General features: G+C 45.9%; 1 protein-coding gene across 3 annotated transcripts in view; it reads left to right on the forward strand.

The window, feature by feature from the left end:
- Positions 1 to 22,986, forward strand: part of TOR4A (torsin family 4 member A) — a 223,242-nt gene that overhangs the window by 77,308 nt on the left and 122,948 nt on the right. The window lies entirely within an intron of this gene.

The following is a 22,986-nucleotide window of genomic DNA, read 5'->3' on the forward strand; positions in this document are numbered from 1 at the left end:
ACAAAAATGAGGATGTTATAATGCCTTTGTATCGATCCATGGTGCGACCACACCTTGAATATTGTGTTCAGTTCTGGCAGTGGCGTAGGAAGGGGGGGGGGCGGTGGGGTGGTCCGCCCCTGGTGCACGCCGCTGGGGGGTGTCGGCTCCGGTGGTTCACTGCTCTCTCTGCCCCGGAACAGGTTACTTCCTGTTCCGGGGCAGAGAGAGCAGGGAACCAGCAGAGCCGACGCAGCTCCCTGCGACGACGTGCACTCGGGGCGGAGCGCCAGTGGTAAGATTGCGCAAAAGGGGGGATCAGCCGCCGTCGCTACGCCACTGAGTTCTGGTAACCACATCTCAAAAAAGATATGGAGGGGCATTTTCAAAAGGGATGTCCACGTTTCGATTTGGACATCCTTGCAAAACATCCCGATCCAGGGGCGGGGAAACCCGTATTTTCAAAACAAGATGGACACCCATCTTTCATTTCAAAAATACCATCAGAGATGTCCAAATCCTTAAATTTGGTCGTCCTTAGAGATGGACGTCCCTAGACATGGTCGTTTCTGATTTTCAGCGATTTTCGAAACCAAGGACGTCCATCTCAGAAATGACCAAATGCAAGCTATTTGGTCATGGGAGGAGCCAGCATTTCTAGTGCACTGGTCCCCCTGACATGCCAGAATACCAACTGGGCACTCTAGGGGGCACTGCAGTGGACGTCATAAATTGCTCCCAGGTACATAGCTCCCTTACCTTGTGTGCTGAGCCCACCAAAACCCATTACCCACAACTATACACCACTACCATAGCTCTTATGGGTGAAGGGTGACACCTAGATGTGGGTACAGTGGGTTTCTGGTGGGTTTTGGAGGGCTCACTGTTTCCTCCACAAACATAACAGGAAGGGGGGATGGACCTGGATCTGCCTGTCTGAAGTGCACTCACCCACTAAAACTACTCCAGGGACCTGCATACTGCTGTCATGGACCTGAGTATGACATCTGAGGCTGGCATAGAAGCTGGCACGAAATATTTTTAAAGATATTTTTTGAGGGTGGGAGGGGGTTAGTGACCACTGGGGGAGTAACCGGAGGTCATCCCCAATTCTCTTCGATGGTCATCTGGTCAGTTCAGGCACCTTTTTGTGCCTTAGTCGTAATAAAAACAGGTCCGGGTGAAAACGTCCAAGTGTTCGTCATTGACTTCCTTCTTTTTTCGATTATGGGTCAAGGACATCCAAGTGTTAGGTATGCCCAAGTCCCACCTTCACTACGCCTCCTACACACCCCCTTGAACTTTAGCCGTCAGTTGGGAACGTCCAAAATCGGTTTTGATTATACCAATTTGGATGACTCTGGGAGAAGGACGTCCATCTTCTGATTTATTTTGAAAGTTGGGCGTCCTCTTTCAAAAGTGAGCCCAATAGTGGAATTAGAAAAGGTACAGAGAAGGGCGACAAAAATGATAAAGGGGATGGAAAATTTCCCTATGTGGAAAAGCTAAAACGACTAGGGTCCTTCAGCTTGGAAAAAAGACAGCTGAGGGGAGATATGATAGAGGTCTATAAAATAATAAGGGGAGTGGAACAGGTGGATGTGAATCACTTGTTTACTCTTTCCAAAAATACTACAACTAGGGAGCACACAGTAGTAAATTTAAAATGAATGGAGTAAATGTTTCTTCACTCAATGTGTAATTAAACTCTGTAATTTGTTGCCAGAGAATGTAGTAAGTTTAGCGGGTTTGGATGGCTTCCTAAAAGAAAAGTCCAAAGACCATTATTAAAATGGACTAGAGGAAAATCCACTGCTTATTTCTAGGGTAAGCAGCATAAAATGTATTGTACTTTTTGAGGATCTTGAGATGTTCTTGTGACCTAGATTGGCTACTGTTGGAAGTAGGATGCTGGACGATGGACCTTCGGTCTGTCCCAGTATGGCAGTACTTCTGTAGCGTTCTAAATTGAAAAGGTCAACTGTAAATCTGCAAATATCTGTGCCAGAACAAAAATGTCATCTGCTTATGAAATTGAAAAGGTGTCCTCAAGTAAAGCTATTGCACCCAAATCCGCCATAAAGAGATTAAACAATAAAGGTTAAAGTGGGGAACCTTGAAGAACACCACACAAAGGTTTCCAGTTCTTAGAATGCTCACTATTTTTTAGCACACAATAACCACAGTTCTCCAAAAAACCCTGGAACCAACTGAACATTTAGCAACACAACCAGATTTCACTAAGTTTCTCAAGAAGTTTAGAATGATCTACGGAGTTGACTTCAGATATATCAAATTGTAAAAGCACTATCTGCTTTCCATGGCAGCTCTACCAAAATCAAAATGAGATATTCAGTACTATGTTGACTCCTTAATCCAAATTGAGTATTTTGCAGACATTGATGTCTTTCGATGTACTGGGACAATTGCAATCCCACCAAGGATTCCATTAACTTTGATAAAGGAATACTAACTATAGATTTGAAGTTAGAAGGCAGTGCCAGATCTAATCCATATGACTTAGGGATAGGAGTCAATAAAATTGGCCCATACTCTCAGGATAACTCCCTGAACTAAGAATGGAATTAATAAAAAAGGTGATCAAGTAAACAGGGCTAGAGCATCCTTCAGAAAGGTTGCAGGACAGTTATCTAGTGGAGATGAAGATTTAATTAATTTAGCAAGCTGAGATTGAACCTGTTGGAATGTTATATCCTTAAACTTATACCACAGTCTATCTGTTGAAATTTGAGTGAAAGGAATAGACTGCCTCATATTTATAACATGCATACTTCCATAAGAGATCAGATCTAATTTTCACAGTATAAAAGAAATCAGCCAATTCCTGAGTAGAAAGCTGTTCAAGCAACATCTCTTTTCCACTAGATAAAGGAATGGACAACTGACACACCCAAGAAAAGAGAGCTTTTGAATACAAGGGTGAACTGAAGACCTGTTCAGCATAATATGTTCTCTTTGCCTGAGTAATTTCAGACTTATAATTGGAAACACATAACTTCCAATAGCACTTCATTTCTAAAGATCTAAACCAAGCCCACTCCAAACATCTACATTTCCTTTTCATAACTTGCAGATTTTTATAATACCATGGAGCAGGTTTCCTAAAGCTTATGGTTTTCTTTGTCAGAGGAGCGCTGTTATCTAAGGTACAACTATAGTATGCCAATTAAAAAACATCTTTACAGGTTCTGCTTCCTCAAAGTCTAAACAGTCACTAACATCAGTCCCAAAAGCGGAAGTACTTACTGTACTTCTAGCATAAACAGTTTTGCTATGTTTGAACGTTTGAGTCCGTCAGATAAACATTAAACTCAATTTGTAATGATCTGACCAGGGGGCAGATTGCCAAACATTAGAAGACACCAAACCCTGAAATGTATAAGCTACAATATCCAACCAGTGGCTCTTTTCATGCGTAGATTGTGCAAATATTAAAATGACAAAACTCTAAAAAATCAAATACTTTTCTAATATCATAATCATAAGTGTCATCCAAATGGAGACTTAAGATACCCACATAATAAAATTCTAGAGAACCTTATAACCTAATATAAAGCAGTTCTTATAAATATTTCTTGGATTTTTGCCCAACTCCCAGGAGGGTGATAAAAGAAAATAATTCCAATAGGACCCATTTTTGAAGAAAACTCATTTAACAATTGACAAATTAACATTTCCAAACCTGGTATAATTTTCTTTTCAATTAGTCTAAGTTTAAGACTAATTATAGCCAAGCCACATCCCCTCTTATCTACTAGATTTCCCGTTAAAGCACAATACTTAGAGGGAGATAAATGCACGAAAGCACTTCTGTTGGAATCCATGTGCAAGGTTTCCACTATAAAAACCATTCCTGGATCATTATCTAAAATCAAATCATGAAGTAAAACATGCTTGTTATTCACAGACCTGGCATTGAAAAATAAAGCTGGCATAGGAGCAGCAGATGCTATAGGAGTAGCAGATACTGTAGGAGAATAACTACCATCTTTCTGCAACATTCTCAAACATCTACTACTACTACTACTTATCATTTCTATAGGGCTACTAGACTTACGCAGCGCTGTACACTTGAACATGAAGAGACAGTCCGTGCTCGACAGAGCTTACAATCTAATTAGGACAAACAGGACAAACAAGAGATAAGGGAATATTAAAGTGAGGATGATAAAATAAGGGTTCTGAACAAGTGAATAAGGGTTAGTAGTTAAAAGCAGCATCAAAAAGGTGGGTTTTTAGCTTATATTTGAAGATGGCCAGAGATGAAGCTTGACGTACCGGCTGAGGAAGTCTATTCCAGGCATAAGGTGCAGCAAGATAAAAGGAGTTAGCAATGGAGGAGAAGGGTGCAGATAAGAGAGATTTACCCAGTGAACGGAGTTCCCGGGGAGGAATGTAGGGAGAGATAAGAGTGGAGAGGTACTGAGGAACTGCAGAGTGAATGCACTTATAGGTCAATAAGAGGAGTTTGAACTGTATGCGGAAACGGATAGGAAGCCAGTGAAGTGACTTGAGGAGAGGGCTAATATGAGCATGACGACACTGGCGGAATATTAGTCGTGCAGCAGAATTTTGAACAGATTGAAGAGGAGAGAGATGGCTAAGTGGGAGACCTGTGAGAAGCAAGTTGCAATTGTCTAAGCGAGAGGTGATAAGAGTGTGGATGAGGGTTCTGGTAGTGTGCTCAGAAAGGAAAGGGTGACTTTTGCTGATATTATAGAGAAAGAAACGATAGGTTTTAGCAGTCTGCTGAATATGTGCAGAGATGGAGAGGGAGGAGTCGAAGATGACCCCAAGGTTCAGAGCTAATGAGACAGGAAGGATGAGAATGTTATCCACAGAAATAGAGAATGGGGGAGGAGGAGAGGTTGGTTTAGGGGGAAAGATAAGAAGCTTAGTCTTGGTCATGTTTAGTTTCAGATGGCGCTGAAACATCCAGGCAGCAATGTCAGACAGGCAGGCTGATACTTTGGCCTGGATTTCGGCTGAGATTTCTGGTGTGGAGAGGTAGATCTGGGAGTCATCAGCATAAAGATGATACTGAAAACCATGGGATGAGATCAGAGTACCAAGGGAAGAAGTATAGATAGAGAAAAGAAGAGGTCCAAGGACAGATCCCTGAGGTACACCAACTGACAGTGGGATAGAAGTAGAAGAGGATCCACTGGAGTATACACTAAAGGTACGCTGGAGAGATAAGAAGAAAACCAGGAAAGAACAGAGCCCTGAAAAAAACCAGGAAAGAACAGAGCCCTGAAAAAAACCAGGAAAGAACAGAGCCCTGAAATCCAAGTGAGGACAGTGTATCAAGGAGTAGGCTGTGATCAACAGTGTCAAAAGCAGCAGATAGATTGAGAAGGATGAGGATAGAATAGAGACCTTTGGATCTGGCCAGGAAGAGATAATTAGAGACTTTAGCAAGTGTTGTTTCAGTTGAATGAAGGGTGCGAAAGCCAGATTGAAGTGGATCAAGAATAGCTTGAGATGAAAGAAAGTCAAGGCAACGGCGGTGAACAGCACGTTCAAGTATCTTGGATAGGAAAGGGAGGAGGGAGATGGGGCGATAGTTGGAAGAACATGTAGGGTCCAATGAAGGTTTTTTTGTGTTTAAACGGTTTTTATTGAGTTTTCACATAAATCAAAACAATACAATCTCATGCGCAGATGACAATAATGTGACATCCTATATAGTAACAACCCAAAACTATCCCATACCCAAACTATTACATCCTTCAAACTCCCTTTCCCCCCTCCCTTCCTACCCCTCCCCTAACCCCCCCCCCCCCCCCCCCCGTGTCCTATCTCCCCAAGCCATCCCTTGTATCCACTCATAGAACAACAACTATATGCACGGGAATGCCTGTTTGCATATCCCCTATCTAAAGATAGTACAATCCCGATGTCTATCATTAAATGCCTACCATTGAAACCCTGTAACTCCCAACTCCCTCCCCGTCCTCATACAAAAATTCTCCTCAGCAATGCCCCTGGAAGCTTGTGCTCTGATAGCCCCCAAGGGCGGCGAGAAAGAACAAATAAATGCCCACTATCCCCAACCCCCTCCCTATGGCACCCCACACACAATTTACCCACCCTATACCAAAAAGAAAAAGAAACGAAAAAGAAGGAAAAAAATGTTTTCCTCTGTGCTCCTCTTTCCTTTCCTTATTCCCCACTCGGTGCTCCCCCTCCCGTGATTTAGCATGGGCATCCTGACAAGAACTCCCTTATCTTAGCTGCTCATAAGTTACTACCCTCAGCAAAAGAGCAATCTTAGATCGTATTTAAAATTAAGCGCCTCGCTTTATGCGGAAGTGATTGCAAATATGGGTCCCAAACCAACAAGAATTGCTTTTTTCTCTTTGGGGTACCCCACATCTCTCGCTTCTCCAATAACAACAATATATGTAGACGATTCCTCCAAGCCCAGAAAGAAGGGCTCTCTGCTTCAACCCATTCTCTCAATATAATCCGTTTCCCTACTACTATTGTCTTCCGTATAAATAGTATTGTTTCCCGTTTAGTAACCCTAAACTTCTCATATTTATCTAACAACACTCCAGCAGGCACCATCAGCAAAGGGCAGTCCCAGAGACCCCCCACATATTTCAGGATTTCTGCCCAAAACAATTTCACCTCTGGGCAGTCCCAAAAAGCATGATAAAATGAATTATTTCCTTGTTTACACTTGGGGCAGACCAGTGTCTCCACTCCTCTGAACCTGAATAACTGCTCCTGCGTCATATATGCTCAGTGTAAAACCCTATATTGGCACTCTCTCAACTCTGCACTAGTAGACACCTCGGGGATCTTCCGAATCAAAACTGAGAAATCGATCTCCGACAGGTGTTCCCCTAAATCCTGATTCCACCGACTTAAAATCGCCACTCGGGACTGACTCATCACCCGTTTCTGCACCTCCTTATGAAGAGACGAGATCGACAATCCCCCTTCGGGGAACCGCCCAAAAAATTCATCTAAAGAAGCTCCCATCCGGATCCCCAAAGCCCTCCTATCCAAAGATTTATAATAATGCTGTAGTTGTAAATAGGCTAACACATCCCTCTGTTCCACTCCCAGCTGACTTTGAAATTGCGCCCAAGTAAATAGTCTACCCTCCTCATCTAGTACCTGCCTAAAGAGGGTCAACCCCCGAGCAGCCCATCGCCGAAAACTAATATTATCTTGTCCTGGGGGAAACTGCTTGTTACCCCGAATGAGTAACTGGTCCGAAGTCCCAGGGTCCCCCCCCCCCCCCATAGCGGGACTAAATATCTCCAGGCCTCTCGTACCGACTGCAGTACTACGCTTCTTCTCAATTCTGTGGGCAGCTGTTTGCTTGCCTCCTGCATCAAATAATTAACATGCCAGGGTGCAGATCTGGCAATCCTAAGCCACCATGCTTCCAAGCTCCTAAGAGGTATCTAAAGGCCAGTTTTGGCTTTTTCCCCGCCCAACAAAATTTAGATAACAATCCTCTCAGCACGGCCAGATCCCGCTTCAATAATCGCAGCGGTAGGACCTGGAGCACATATAACCATGTTGGGAAAAGAACCATATTAAATAGCTGTATGCGGCCGTGAAGTGAGAGTGGTAAATGTATCCACTTCCTGAGCCATTCTCTCGTGGAGTTCAGCAATCCCTCAACATTACACCTATATAGCCGTGCTGTTCTTGTACATAGCTGAATGCCTAAATATCGAAAAGAACGAGTCTCCCACTTCAAGGGAAATCCACCCACCCATTCTCGTCTTACAGACTCACAGGTGGGTAGCGCCAAAGACTTATCTAGATTGAGCTTGAAACCCGAGAATTCCCCATACTCCCGAAAGCTCTCCATTAAGGTTGTTAACGAACTTTGGGGCTCAACAATATGAATTAGCAGGTCATCCGCAAATGCAGATAACTTGAATTCTTGGTTCCCAACCTGCACCCCTTTTATTTCTGGATTACTCACAACTTCCCTCACCAGAGGGAAAGAACAAAAAGCAAGGGAGAGAGAGGACACCCCTGACATGTACCCCATGTTAATCGCAAAGGGGGATGTGAACACCCCGTTCAATCCAATCATTGCTAATGGAGACGCATAAAGTACCTGTACGGCCTGGATAAATGACTCTCCCACCCCATATTTCCGCAGTACCGCAAACATAAATCCCCACTAACCCGGTTGAACGCTTTTTCAGCGTCGAAGCTAACCAAAAGGGATGGGGTCTGTGTGCGTTCTACTTGTTCCAGAGATATCATAATCTTCCTCACATTTTTCACTATGGTTCTACCCTTGACAAATCCCGCCTGCGGGTCGGCTATCACTGATGGCAAAACCCGTGACAACCGATTCGCCAACACCTTGGCAAACAGCTTAGCCTCAGTATTTAATAAAGAGATGGGCCTATATGAAGACGGCTTCGTAGGATCTTTCCCTGGCTTCAGCAGCAGACTAATCTGGGCCGTCTGGAGTGATGAAGGGAGAGCCCCATCACAGATAAACTGCGTAAACACCAAATGTAACAATGGTACAATGGATGGCGAAAGGAGCTTATAAAATTCAGCTCTCAGGCCATCTGGCCCCGGTGCCTTACCCACAGTGCTCTGCTGTATTGCTAATGCCACCTCTTCCTCCGTTATGTCTGCATCAAGCATTCTACGATCTTTTTCAAGTACCTGAGGAAGATCTACACTATGCAAGTAGGTATCATCCTCCAACAGCTCCCCCTCTGAAGTTGCATAGAGCTGTTTATAATACCTCAAAAAAACGTCCAAAATTTCCGAATCCTCTCTCACCAACACACCATCCCCTCTATCAATCTGAGTTATTCGAGACGAACCTCTGGCTCCCCGAACCAGTCGGGCCATTAGCTTCCCAGATTTGTTCCCATGCCGATATAACTGGTACTTGAAATATTGCATTGATTTAACCGCCCGCGCATGTAGTAATTCCCCCAAGGAGGACTGTACAGCCATCAGTGCACTCCGCCTATCTTCCGAGTGGTACTTCCCATATAGAATCCACTCCTTAATCAATTGCTTTTCTAGCCTCAAAATTTCCCAATCTCTTGCCTTCTTTTTAAACGTTGTGTATGCTATAATTTCTCTGCATAAAACTGCCTTAGCCGCCTCCCAGAAAAGGACTGGGTTGGTCCTGTGCACAGCATTATCATTCTGATACTCAGTCCATTTCTTTGCCAAGTAATCTCGGAACTCACCATCCCCATACAATTGCAATGGAAACCTCCACCTAAATGCCCCTGTCTTCGCAGAACCCAATTTAAGCGTGCACCACACACATGCATGGTCCGACACACTATAAGCCCCAATCCCTGCCTTTATCACCTTTGAGAACAAAGATGCTGATATTAACCAATAGTCAATCCGTGACTGAGTTCCAAGGGCTCTCGAAAGGTGGGTGAAATCTTTCTCCATGGGGTGTAACGTGCGCCACACATCTAGTACCTGTAGTGTAGCGCAGATTAATGGAATACCCTTACTAGAGTTTCCCACCCTCTGGGTCCCCGAAGATCTATCCATAGTTGGGTCATGAACTAAATTGAAGTCACCTCCCATCAGAATAGGTATATCTGGCATCTCTAACAATCTATGAGTAAGGGTTTGTAAAAAGCTACTATTATAGGTGTTGGGACCATAAACATTACATAAAAGTACTTATTGCTTGCCCAATATCACCTTGGCAATAAGAAAACGACCCTTGGGATCCCTCCAAATTTGCATCTTTTGAACTTCCAGTCCCTTCCGGAATAGGATCAGCAGTCCTGCCTTACGATTCATCGCCGGCGCTTCCACCAAGTCTGCCACCCACCATTTCTTAAATTTGAGATGCTCTGAAGTGGGTAAATGAGTCTCCTGTAAAAAAAACTACGTCTGCCCCTTGCCGATTTAAGGCCTGCATAATTTTTTGTCGTTTTATGGGGGGAAGAAACTCCATTCACATTCCATGATATCAATTTGAGCGCAGTCATGGAGGAATAGAATGCAAGTAATTCCAAATATCTAGTCCGTTAAAGTAGGCCTCAGGGCTACCCCAGCAATAACCCATCCAGCCCCATACTCCTCCCACTCCACTCCAGAGTACCCGCACCGTCGCACAGATCGGGGGAGCCACCCGGGCAGCAAAACTAGCACAAAGATTACCGTAAAAAAAAAAATAAAACAGAAAGAGAGAAAAATCTCCCCCCCTAACCCAACCAAACTCCCCCACAGAACGCTTGCACTTCTCCTTCCCTCCCTTGGGCTGAAGTTCCCAACTCCACCATCCCCCACCAAGTAGGCCCCGTGGGAGAGGCACTTCCCTCGGTCCCCCTCTGCTAATCAAGAAGGCTGGCTTTCACTACCCACCACCAAGTCAGAAATAACTGGTGCAGGCCTCCACTTTTTCATTGTCCAAAGCATCATCCATGCCCCACATACACACACCTTTCATCCTCCGATTACTTTCCCTACCTCCCTCCATCCGATTCATACAGGTCTCACCTCAATCAATTACCCCTCAATTCCCCTCTTATATCCCTGAAGGACTCAAATTCAGCATAACTCAGATCCTATACATCCAACTTAAGTCACCCCATTGTAAGCACCCAGTATCCAATAAACAGCTGTTATCATCAGGTTATTGGGCAGTCACATTGTTTTAAATCTAAGAGGCCCCCATGCCATCCCATATTGTTTCTCAGATAGGGACAACAGGCCTCTTCTTTACACAAAAATAAAAAACAGACACTGAAGAAAAAGTAAAGTGAGAGCTGCAAAGTCCCTGCTCAGTCAACCATCACCATCCAGAATTACCACGCTTAGCTTCTGCTGCTCCAGGTGACGTCGCCTACAACGGCGGTAGCGTATGCAAGAAAGCTTTGGCTCCGTCGGTCGTCTCAAATAGCTGCGGTTTCCCTTTGGTAAATACTTTGAGCCACGCAGGATACAGCAATGGAAACTGAATGTTCCGCCGATGCAGTTCCCCACAAATAGGGGCATAGGCCTTGTGCAACAAGGCAATCCTAGAGGAGTAGTCCTGAAAGCAAAGTACCTGTTGGTTTTCAAAGGTTAAGGTGCCCCTGCTTCGGATAGCTCGAAGTATTTCGGTCTTATGTACATAATTTAACAACTTGAAGATGACCACTCGCGGTCTGGCCTCCGCGGTCCTCCGCAGTCCCAGACGATGGGCGCGTTCAATACGGAGGTCTCCCGCTTCTGATTTTAATTGGAGGCTCTTGCTCAACCAGGATTCCAAAAATCCTTGAAGCTCCGAATCCGCGATTTTCTCCGGGAGACCCACCAACCGCAAATTAGCTCGCCTAGAGCGGTTTTCGATGTCGTCAATCTGATCCTCCAGCGAACGCACACGTTTTTGCAGGTCTTCCCTCCCAGCCGTCAACTACTGCACCTTGTCCTCCAAGTCAGACACTCTCTGGCAGTGGGCTGAGAATTCACCTTTCAAGTCCTCCAGCCTTCCGTCCACGGTATCGAGCTTATCTGCAACTTTCTGCAACCGCTGATCTAAGGAGACGTCAATGGCTTTCCGCACCTCTGCCACAACCTTCGCCACCCATGCTGAGCTGATCGTGGCTTGGCCTGATTCGCCATCGTCCGCCATTTTATTTTCACTCTGGCGCGCCTTGTCTTTATCTTTTCGTGGCGCACGAAGGGCCATTGCACTCGGAGAAGCACGCTATGCTCCAGCCGCCTCCCAGAGGCAAGTTCTCAATCAGCAGCACCAAAGTTCTGCGATAAAAGCCCTGTTAAATATTTATTTTGAGGGTCGAACCGGGAGCTCTCCTCAATCACAGCCGCTTCCTAGCTCGGCATCACGTGACCTCCCCAATGAAGGTTTTTTAAGGAGTGGTGTGACTACGGCATGTTTGAAGGCATCAGAAACAGTCGCAGTGGACAGTGAAAGATTGAGGATATGACAGATAAACGGGATGACAGTAGGAGAAATAGTGTTAAGTAGATGGAACAGGTAGTTAGTTTTGAGGAGGAAAGAAGATGTGTAGTTTCCTCTTCAGTGATTTCAGAAAAGGAAGAAAAGGAGGCAGGGGTTGGAGGGTTGAGAGAATGGACTAATGGAAGGAGAGGTGGAGGTGACCTGGTTGAGAATTCAAGTTTAATCTTGTGAACCTATCATGAAAGAACTCAGCCAGAGTCTGGGGGGAAAGTGAGAGTTCAGTGTGGCAAAGAGGCAACGAGGGTTTGAGCCAAGAGAATTAGTCAACTGGATGTAATAGTCCTGTTTGGCAAGTAAAAGAGCAGACTGGAAGGAGGTCAGCAAGAATTTGAAATGTATGAAGTCAGCATGGGCACGGGATTTCAGCCAAAGGCGTTCGGCAGAGCGGGCACAGGAACGTAGGTAGTGGATTCTAGAGGTCAGCCAAGGTTGGGGTTTGGTACGTTTTACAGAACGGGGAATGAGAGGAGCGAGAGTATCCAGAGCAGAGGAGAGAATAGTATTATAGGAAGAGACAGCCTCATTGACAGACTTGGATAACATAGTGGTTGAGAAGAGATTTGAAACATTGGAGGACAGAGTAGAAGGGTCAATAGCCTGAAGATTCCTAAATGTATTGGTTAAGATTGGACGGGACTGGGGAGGAGGGTGTTTAAGTGTGAAAGTTATCAGATGATGGTCAGAGAGGGGAAGAGTTGAGGCACAGAAACTGGAGAGTGAACAGTATGAGGAGAGGATAAGATTAAGACAGTGGCCATTCTGGTGAGTGGGGGCAGTGGAGCACAGTTGAAGATTGAAAGAGGATGTTAAAGCAAGAAACTGCAAAGAGTCAGAGGGATCATTAGCATGAATGTTAAAATCCCCAAGAATGAGGGAAGGAGATGAAGGTTCAAGAAAGAAGGAAAGCCAAGCATCAAAGTCAGTGAGAAAGGAAGAAAGGGACTTATTGGGGGGGTCAATAAATGACTGCTACTCGGAGAGGCAGAGGAGCAAATAGACGGATGGGGTGGACTTCGAAGGAAGAAAAACAGTGATATTGAGGTAGAAGAAGAGGTTGAAATCTACAAGAGGGTGAAAGTAGTAGCCCGACACCACCTCTGCGGCCAACCGGGCGAGGAGTATGGGAGAAAAGATAACCTCCATGGCATAGGGCCGCAACTGAAGCAGAGTCTTCAGGGTAAAACCAAGTTTCAGTTAGGGCAAGCAGATGGAGAGTACGAGAGATAAAGAGGTCATGGATGTAGGAAAGTTTGTTACAGACAGAGCGGGCGTTCCACAGAGCCCAAGAGAAAGGCAGGGAAGGAGTGGGGAGGAGAGGAACAGAAATTAGATAGGAGATATCACGGTGTGACCTGCACAAATAGGATGAGAGCTGATGTGGAGGACCAGGATTGGGATTAGTGTCCCCAGCGGAGAGCAAGAGAGTACGGAGAAGAGAAGGAGAAGTACAACGACAGCAACGAAGGCGACGAAGGCGAGATGTACTCAGACAGAAAGGAGATGGATGAATAGAAGGAAGGAAATGTTTAAGGTTGAGAGCTGAGAAAAAGGAAGAGATGGTGAGATGATGAATACAGATGGTGGACAATGTATTCCTGCAGTGTACAGTGGTTTAAGAAGGAGAAACAAATTAGGAAGGGACAGTGCCAAGAAGAAAAAGTGTACTGGAGCCATAAGTAGTAACTGGGAGAAAAATAGATGTAAAGAGAAAAGTGCCCCGTTGCTTTCTTGAGGGCTTAAATCAGCCAGACCCCCTTAAATGTCTATGCACAGCGACTGGCAGAAGACTAGTGTTCCACTCGATGAATGGATTGTTTTTCATTCTTTTTAGTACCTTCAACAACTATACATCGGGTGTTAGTGTCATTTTTGTCGCTGATGTCAACTGTTGAGATTTATTTTGATGATCAGTAAGCAGATTATATTCTTATTACGTGTTGGTTTTTTTGGTGTGAGTTGTGACTTTAGTACGATACCATCATGCAACAAACTTGGCTATTTTATAGCCTTGCTGAGTTGCTTTTTATTCTATGCAGTCCCTGGATTTAAATCTTTGGAGAACTCTTAAATCCCAGTAGTAAGAACTACATATCGGAGACCAAGTTTTAAAAAACTGTCTCTCAGTGTCAATCGCTATGTGATAGATGTTCATTCACTTCCCGTTGTAAGATAGAAACGGTTTTGGGTTTCTGCCAAAAATGCAAAGGGATTTTTAGCAGAAACCTGAACCCGGATTTCAGGTCAGTTTCAGTGCCAAAACTGAAACCGAAATTCGGTCAGCCTCTACTTTAATGAGATCCATATGGGTGAATCCCCCCAAAATAAGATATTTCCAAAACAGCAGCAAGATAGAAAATCCCCTGCAGCCTATTAGTCCAGTGCCCCCTACCCATCTAGCATTTCCTCTCTCTTTTTTCTCCTCCCAACCTCTCCCCTCCCCCATCTAGCACCTTCTTTCTCCCCTCCCCTCAGTGAAGCAACACAAACTCCTCCACTACCAGATTCCTACCCCCCCTTTTTTCAGCCCCAATTCCAGCCCCTTTCTCCAAGGAGGTTAGATAAAACAGGAGACAAAAAGGGGCATAATCGAACGAGGCGCCCAAGTTTTCCTGAGGGTGTCCCCGCAGGACGGCCCCATGAAGGGGCGGGGAAACCGCTATTATCGAAACAAGATGGGTGTCCATCTTTCATTTCGATAATATGGTCAGGGATGCCCAAATCTCAACATTTAGGTCGACCTTAGAGATGGTCGTCCCCGGTTTTCGGCAATAATGGAAACCGAGGATGCCTTGCAATGCGGAAGATGTTCGCTACTTTTGCATATCCTCGCCTGAAGAAGTAACGAAACAGTGAGAATTCTAGAACTGTCGAGAGAGTTACTTAAAGAAATAATTTGTGTGGATCCTGAAAGGACTGTACTTATATTATACCATTTTTTTGCTAAGGAACCTACTGAGGTTTTCTTTTCTCTCCTGGATTGGAAGCTAAGTAACCTTTTTGGCTATATGGTATTTTATAATCCTTTTTTCCCCCATATGAATTGTACTTTTTCATTCTTCCGTTATATGACACTACATTTATTGGGTTTATTAGATATTATCTGTGCCCGTTGTTAATTAAACCTACATTAGCCCCACCCCGTTTTTTACTACAGACTGGTTCAGTTATTCCACTCTGTAGGTTTTTCGGAGGTGGTGGCTGGCCCATGATTGAAGCCTGTACAGGTGTGTCCACTGAGTTGGTACCCTTAGCTAATGAGGCCTTTTATTTAAAACAGTAATATTATATCCTTATATACAGCACAGATAATTCTTATAACCTATTTAAGAGCAAATTGTTTTTTAGTTTCTCGTTTCTTATTGCTCTTAGCAGATTAGTGAATTTTTATATCCTTTTGCTATTTAAATATTCCATCATTGTTTCATTATTGCTACCACCTATTACATATTATGGGCATTTGCTTTAAAATTTGATTGTTTATCCAGACCATACATTCATATGATTTTGCTTTTTAAACCCAAAGGTGAATCCTAAGGGTGGCTGAATAATTAGGTATAAACTGTGTTATTTCTGACTTTACTTGTTTTGGAGTGCTTTGGGTCCTGCTGATCCATTTGCAGTCTGGAATTTTGGAAGATGGAAATGAGAAAATAAAAATTAAATTTTGGATGTACTCTGTAGAAGTTGTTTACTTTTGTAATGTGATGAATGCCTGTGATTATCTTTGAATAACTGCCTATACTTGGCTATGATTTCTGAATATGCAGCATTATTAAAGGACAGACTTTTAAATGCCCAGTTGGCTATATATGCTAATCTCAACTTTGTTAAATGTTTCATACATATCCATCTGCTTGCTCCCATGAATAACTAAATTCTATTATTCTGTCTTACTGTATTTTCAAATGTAAGCCACATTGAACCCGGCTTTGCTTGGGATAATGTGGGATGTAAATGTTTTTTAAAAATCCTTTGTCCTCCACCTTTTTTTTTTTTAAATTCTTTATTTATAATTTTTTAACAATCATAGTACATATATGAGTGCTAATACACAAATCTGAAACAATGTACTGTAAGAAAAAGAAAATAATTTTTTAAAGTCAATTACTACTATCGACCACTATATAGGTACAGTGGTGGAAATAAGTATTTGATCCCTTGCTGATTTTGTAAGTTTGCCCACTGACAAAGACATGAGCAGCCCATAATTGAAGGGTAGGTTATTGGTAACAGTGAGAGATAGCACATCACAAATTAAATCCGGAAAATCACATTGTGGAAAGTATATGAATTTATTTGCATTCTGCAGAGGGAAATAAGTATTTAATCCCTCTGGCAAACAAGACCTAATACTTGGTGGCAAAACCCTTGTTGGCAAGCACAGCGGTCAGACGTCTTCTGTAGTTGATGATGAGGTTTGCACACATGTCAGGAGGAATTTTGGTCCACTCCTCTTTGCAGATCATCTCTAAATCATTAAGAGTTCTGGGCTGTCGCTTGGCAACTCGCAGCTTCAGCTCCCTCCATAAGTTTTCAATAGGATTAAGGTCTGGTGACTGGCTAGGCCACTCCATGACCCTAATGTGCTTCTTCCTGAGCCACTCCTTTGTTGCCTTGGCTGTATGTTTTGGGTCATTGTCGTGCTGGAAGACCCAGCCACGACCCATTTTTAAGGCCCTGGCGGAGGGAAGGAGGTTGTCACTCAGAATTGTACGGTACATGGCCCCATCCATTCTCCCATTGATGCGGTGAAGTAGTCCTGTGCCCTTAGCAGAGAAACACCCCCAAAACATAACATTTCCACCTCCATGCTTGACAGTGGGGACGGTGTTCTTTGGGTCATAGGCAGCATTTCTCTTCCTCCAAACACGGCGAGTTGAGTTCATGCCAAAGAGCTCAATTTTGTCTCATCTGACCACAGCACCTTCTCCCAATCACTCTCGGCATCATCCAGGTGTTCACTGGCAAACTTCAGACGGGCCGTCACATGTGCCTTCCGGAGCAGGGGGACCTTGCGGGCACTGCAGGATTGCAATCCGTTATGTCGTAATGTGTTACCAATGGTTTTCGTGGTGACAGTGGTCCCAGCTGCCTTGAGATCATTGACAAGTTCCCCCCTTGTAGTTGTAGGCTGATTTCTAACCTTCCTCATGATCAAGGATACCCCACGAGGTGAGATTTTGCGTGGAGCCCCAGATCTTTGTCGATTGACAGTCATTTTGTACTTCTTCCATTTTCTTACTATGGCACCAACAGTTGTCTCCTTCTCGCCCAGCGTCTTACTGATGGTTTTGTAGCCCATTCCAGCCTTGTGCAGGTGTATGATCTTGTCCCTGACATCCTTAGACAGCTCCTTGCTCTTGGCCATTTTGTAGAGGTTAGAGTCTGACTGATTCACTGAGTCTGTGGACAGGTGTCTTTCATACAGGTGACCATTGCCGACAGCTGTCTGTCATGCAGGTAACGAGTTGATTTGGAGCATCTACCTGGTCTGTAGGGGCCAGATCTCTTACTGGTTGGTGGGGGATCAAATACTTATTTCCCTCTGCAGAATGCAAATAAATTCATATACTTTCCACAATGTGATTTTCCGGATTTAATTTGTGATGTGCTATCTCTCACTGTTACCAATAACCTACCCTTCAATTATGGGCTGCTCATGTCTTTGTCAGTGGGCAAACTTACAAAATCAGCAAGGGATCAAATACTTATTTCCACCACTGTATGTCTCAGGCAGTCTCTGCCCGTCGGTGGCTATGGCTTAAGCATTGGACGGCTGACCATGCCTCTAAGTCTCGTTTAGCCAAGTTGCCTTTTAAGGGCAAGCTGCTCTTCGAGGACGAGCTGGACAAGATCGTGATGGATCTCGGCAGTTCTAAAGGCAAGAGGTTACCGGAGGTCAAGGCACGGGCCAGCAGTGCTTGCCCTGGTTCCTCTAAGGGCCTTTTTCAAGAAGCCCGTCGGTATCGCCCGGGCAAGTCGGGCTCCTCCTCCTCCATTAAGCAGAGATTCTCCCCGAAGCAGCAGTCCTTTTGCAGAGACCGCCGCTCAGGAGGTCCTTCCTCTGGTCCGCCCCCAGGGTCTCGTACCCAATGATGGGCCCTGGTCCATGGCCCAGAGCAGATAGGAGGAAGGCTGTCCTCGTTTCTGGGTGAGTGGACCAGGGTAACTTCAGACGATTGGGTTCTGGAAGTCATCAGAGACGGCTACAAGTTGGAGTTCTGCAGGTCCCTGAGAGATGGGTTTGTGAACTCGCCCTGCAAGTCTCTCCTCAAAGTGGCAGCAGTGCGGCAGACTCTGGACAACTTGCTCCGCCTTGGGGCGGTAGTCCCAGTGCCCGTAGAACAGCGTGGCACGTCCGGGACGTTACTCCATTTACTTTGTGGTGCCAAAGAAAGGAGGCTCTTCTCGGCCTATTCTTGATCTCAAGGGAGTCAATCGGGCCTTGTGAATTTGGCATTTCCATATGGAGACTCCGCTCCGTGATCGCTGCGGTACAAGGAGGAGAGTTCCTGGCATCCTTGGACATCAAGGAGGCTTATTTGCACATTCCCATTTGGCCGCCTCATCAGCGCTTCCTGTGCTTTGCAGTGCTGGGCCGGCACTTCCAGTTCAGGGCCCTCCCGTTCGGGTTGGCTACGGCCCCGCGGACCTTCTCCAAAGTGATGGTAGTCATTGTGGCTCATCTCTGCAAGGAAGACGTGCAAGTCTATCCTTACCTGGATGACTGGCTGATTCAAGCCCCCTCCTTTGCGGAGTGTGGGAGAGCGACGGACAGGGTCATTGCTCTTCTGAGCTCCCTGGGGTGGATCATCAACCGGGAGAAAAGTCAGCTGCGACTGACTCAGTCCCTGGAGTATCTGGTGGTTTGGTTCGACACCCGAGTTGGCAGAGTGTTCTTGCCGGAAAGCCGGAGCCTCAAGCTTCAGACCCAGGTGGGTCGGTTCCTAGCCTCAGTGCCTCGGGCTTGGGATTATGTGCAACTGTTGGGCTTCATGATGGCCACGATGGAGGTAGTACCCTGGGCCAGGGCCCATATGAGGCCTCTTCAGCACTCTCTTCTGCGGTGCTGGACTCCGGTTTCGGAAGATTATGCGGTACGCTGGCCCTTGGACCCGGCGGTGAGAAGGGCGCTCTGTTGGTGGCTGAGGTCGGACAAGTTGTCAGCCAGCATGTCTCTCACGTCCCCGGAGTGGATTGTCATCATGACGGATGCCTGTTTGCCGGGCTGGGGAGCCCACTGCCTGGGAAGGACAGCGCAGGGGATATGGTCGCCAGCGAAGGCGAAGTGGTCCATCAACCTCTTGGAATTCCGGGCCATTCGGTTGGTGCTTCAAGCATTCCTTCAGGTGCTGATAATTAGGCCAGTTCAGATCCTGTCAGACAATGCCACGGCCGTGGCCTATGTCAATCGCCAGGGAGGTACCAGGAGCGCTCCCCTAGCCAGGGAGACCATGAAGTTATGCCGGTGGCGAATTTGGACCAGCTGTCGGTGGCTCACATTGCGGGAGTCCTCAATGTCGAGGCGGACTTTCTCAGTCGCTATACCTTGGCAACTGTCTGCTCGAGCATTCTTGGAGATCACGAAGCGCTGGGGCATACCGACCTTGGATCTGATGGCGACCTCGGCAAATTGCCAAGTGCCGCGTTTCTTCAGCAGAGGACGGGACCCTCCTTCCCTGGGGGTTGATGCTCTTCTTCAGCAGTGGCTGAGACAGGAGCTTCTCTATGTGTTTCCGCCGTGGCCCATGATGGGCAGAATCCTCGGCCGGGTGGCAAGGCATCCAGGGTGAGTGGTCCTGGTAGGCCCGGACTGGCCCAGACGTCCTTGGTATGCGGATCTGATCTGGCTTTCCATAGATGGTCCTTTGCGGCTTCCAGCGGAGCAGGGTCTCTTACATCAGGGGCCTGTGTTGATGGAGGATCCCTCCCCCTTTGGTCTTTCGGCCTGGCTCTTGAGAGGAAACGGCTGAAGAAGAAGGGGTTCTCAGACAAGGTCATCGCCACTATGCTGAGAGCACGGAAGCGCTCTACCTCTACGGCTTACACTAGGGTCTGGCGTACCTTTGAATCCTGGTATGAGGCCAGCTCCCTGTCGCCTTTCTCGGCACCAGTGGCTGCAGTGCTGGCGTTCCTGCAAGACGGTCTGGAAAAAGGACTATCGCTCAGTTTGCTTAAAGTCCAGGTGGCGGCCATAGCTTGCTTCAGGGGCCGCCGGAAAGGGGTTTCCCTGGCTTCCCAGCCAGATGTGGTGCGTTTTCTGAAAGGAGTTAATCGCCTGCGCCCTCCTGTGCACTCGGTGGTGCCCACATGGAATCTCAATCTGGTGCTGCGGGCCTTGCAGAAGCCGCCATTTGAGCCCTTATCGCGGCTGTCTCTTAAAGACCTCACGTTGAAGGCGGTGTTTTTGGTGGCAATCAGTGTAGCCAGAAGAGTTTCCGAGATCCAGGCACTCTCGTGTCGGGAGCCGTTCCTGCGGTTCACGGAGGCTGGGGTGGTTATTCGACCGGTACCTTCCTTCCTGCCCAAGATTGTTTCTCACTTCCATTTGAATCAGCAGCTGTGTCTACCCTCCTTCCATAGGGAGGACTATCCAGAGGAGTTTCATGCTTTCAGATGTCTGGATGTTAGACGAGTCATCATCAAATACTTGGAAGTGACCAACGATTTCCGGAAGTCGGATCATCTCTTCGTGCTGTTCGCGGGCCCTCGGAAGGGCCTCCAGGCGTCTAAGCCTTCCGTAGCACGTTGGGTCATGGAAATGATTGCGTCAGCCTATGTGGCCTCAGGGAAGGTGCTGCCTATTTGGCAGCCTCTATGGCGGAGTCCAGAGCCGTTTCCTTGGAGGAGATTTGCAGGTCGGCGGCTTGGGCGTTGGCCCATACCTTCTCAAAGCATTACCGCTTGGACATGGCTGCTCGTGCCGATGCTCAGTTTGGAGCATCAGTATTGCGCTCAGGGATTTCCAGTCTATGGATTGATCTGCATGATGATATGGAAGGTAAAATTATGTATCATACCTGATCATTTTCTTTCCATTAATCATAGCAGATCAATCCATAGTCCCTCCCAGATATCTGTACTGTTTTTATTTATATTTCAGATTCAAGTTCAAGTTCCAGTTATTGTTCACGAAAACTTCGTGTTCAGGTTTCTCCAGTTGGATTTCCCTTGAGTTGGGACGACTTTGTGTTACAGTGAGCTGCTGCTTCTCCCCTTCCCCGTTTCGGCGGTGGCTGGGTTGACCTCTAAATTATGCCGGCGCTCCCTCCTGCTTCGGCGGTGCTTGGGTAGCCTTGTTTCCTTCCCGCTTTAGCGGTGGTAAGGTAAGCCAGCTCCTCCCGCGGTTGCGATAGCAGGATATGCCAGTACCCCCGCGTCGGCGGGGGTGGGTCCCCCCCCCCTGCTTGGCGGTGGTGGGTTGACGGAGTGTTCCTTTGTGGGTGTAATTCTCTATGTTTGGTGATTCCTGTGAATGGAGCTTTGATATCGACCATACTGAGGATTTCCACATATAGAGAGGCAAAAGTTTGCTCTCTATCTCCACCTGCTGGTAGATGGACACAACCCACCAGTCTATGGATTGATCTGCTATGATTAATGGAAAGAAAATTATCAGGTATGATACATAATTTTACCTTCTACCTGTTTGGACACCTTAAAATCATCACATACGATTACACCAAAGTCCCTCTCTTTGTGCACAAAGTACTTCACCCCCAAAACTGTACCGCTTCCTTGAGTTTTTGCAGCTCAAATGCATGACACTGCATTTTTTAGCATTAAATCTTGGCTGCCAAATTTTGGACATGTGAGATTTAAAGGGAAGAAAACTAACATAAGAGTATCCTAGGCTGTAGATAGTGGGGGCGAAGTGTTAGTGCCCCCCTCCATAACCCCCTAGCAGCTATAAATGCAGTAAGTTCAGCTGAATCTGATAAAAACCTGTATGATCCATCCAGTCTGCCCAACAAAAACTCAGTATAATATATGATGTGATCCTACCTATTTATACTTGATCTTGCCATTTTCAGGGCACAGACTATAGAAGTCTGCCCGGCACTGGCCTTGTTCTCCAGCTACTGAAGTTCTCATTAAAGCCTCACTCCACCCCATCTAAATCTGTCCAGCCACGATCAGGGCACAAACCATAGAAGCTGCCCAGCAGTGGCTTTGCTTCCCAATTACTGGTGTTGCGATCTAATCACTGCTAAGCGTGTTAGGTTCCATGCCTTCTAAACAGAATTGCTCTGTGTTTATCCCATGTATTTTTGAATTCCGCTAAAGTTTCATCTCCACCACTTCCCGTGGGAGGGCTTTCCAGGTATCTACCATCCTCTCTGTGAAAAAGTACTTCCTGACATTATTCCTGAGTCAACTCCCCTGCAACCTCTAGTTCTACCATCTTCCCGTCTCTGGAAAAAGTTTGTTTGTAGATTAATACCTTTCAAATATTTGAATGTCTGTATCATATCATCTGTCTCTTCTTTCCTCCAGGGTATTCATGTTCAGATCCTCAAGCCTCATATATATCTTGTGACGCAAATTCCATACCATTTTCATTGCTTTTCTCTGAACTGCTTCGTCTTTTTACGTCCTTAGCAAGATACTGCCTCCAAAACTGAACAAGGTGGTCCAAGTGGGGCTTCACCAACGACTTGTACAGGGGCGTCAACACCTCCTTTCTTCTGCTGGTTATACCCCTCTCTATGCATTGGAAGAAATGCTGGGCTTAGCATCCCCTTTGGAGAGTGTCTGATAATGATTTTAAGAGGTGCTTCCTTCTGATGAATCGATCTCACAAAACTTGGCCAGAGTCAAGGAAACGCAAAGATTTTTAAATCACTATTCATATGGAAGATTTACAGTGACTGGGATGAGCTGAAGTGAAGCTGAGTGAACTGCATTGGACTGATATATCGATTGCGCCATATAGCAGTTATATTTCCAGTTGGAAGGACAAATATTAGGACTTCCACATAAGATAAGTACTTTTTGATGCTCAAAGAGAATTTGGCATTATTTTGGGG

Source organism: Microcaecilia unicolor, chromosome 6, assembly GCF_901765095.1.
Source record: "Microcaecilia unicolor chromosome 6, aMicUni1.1, whole genome shotgun sequence".
NCBI classification, from domain to species: domain Eukaryota; kingdom Metazoa; phylum Chordata; class Amphibia; order Gymnophiona; family Siphonopidae; genus Microcaecilia; species Microcaecilia unicolor.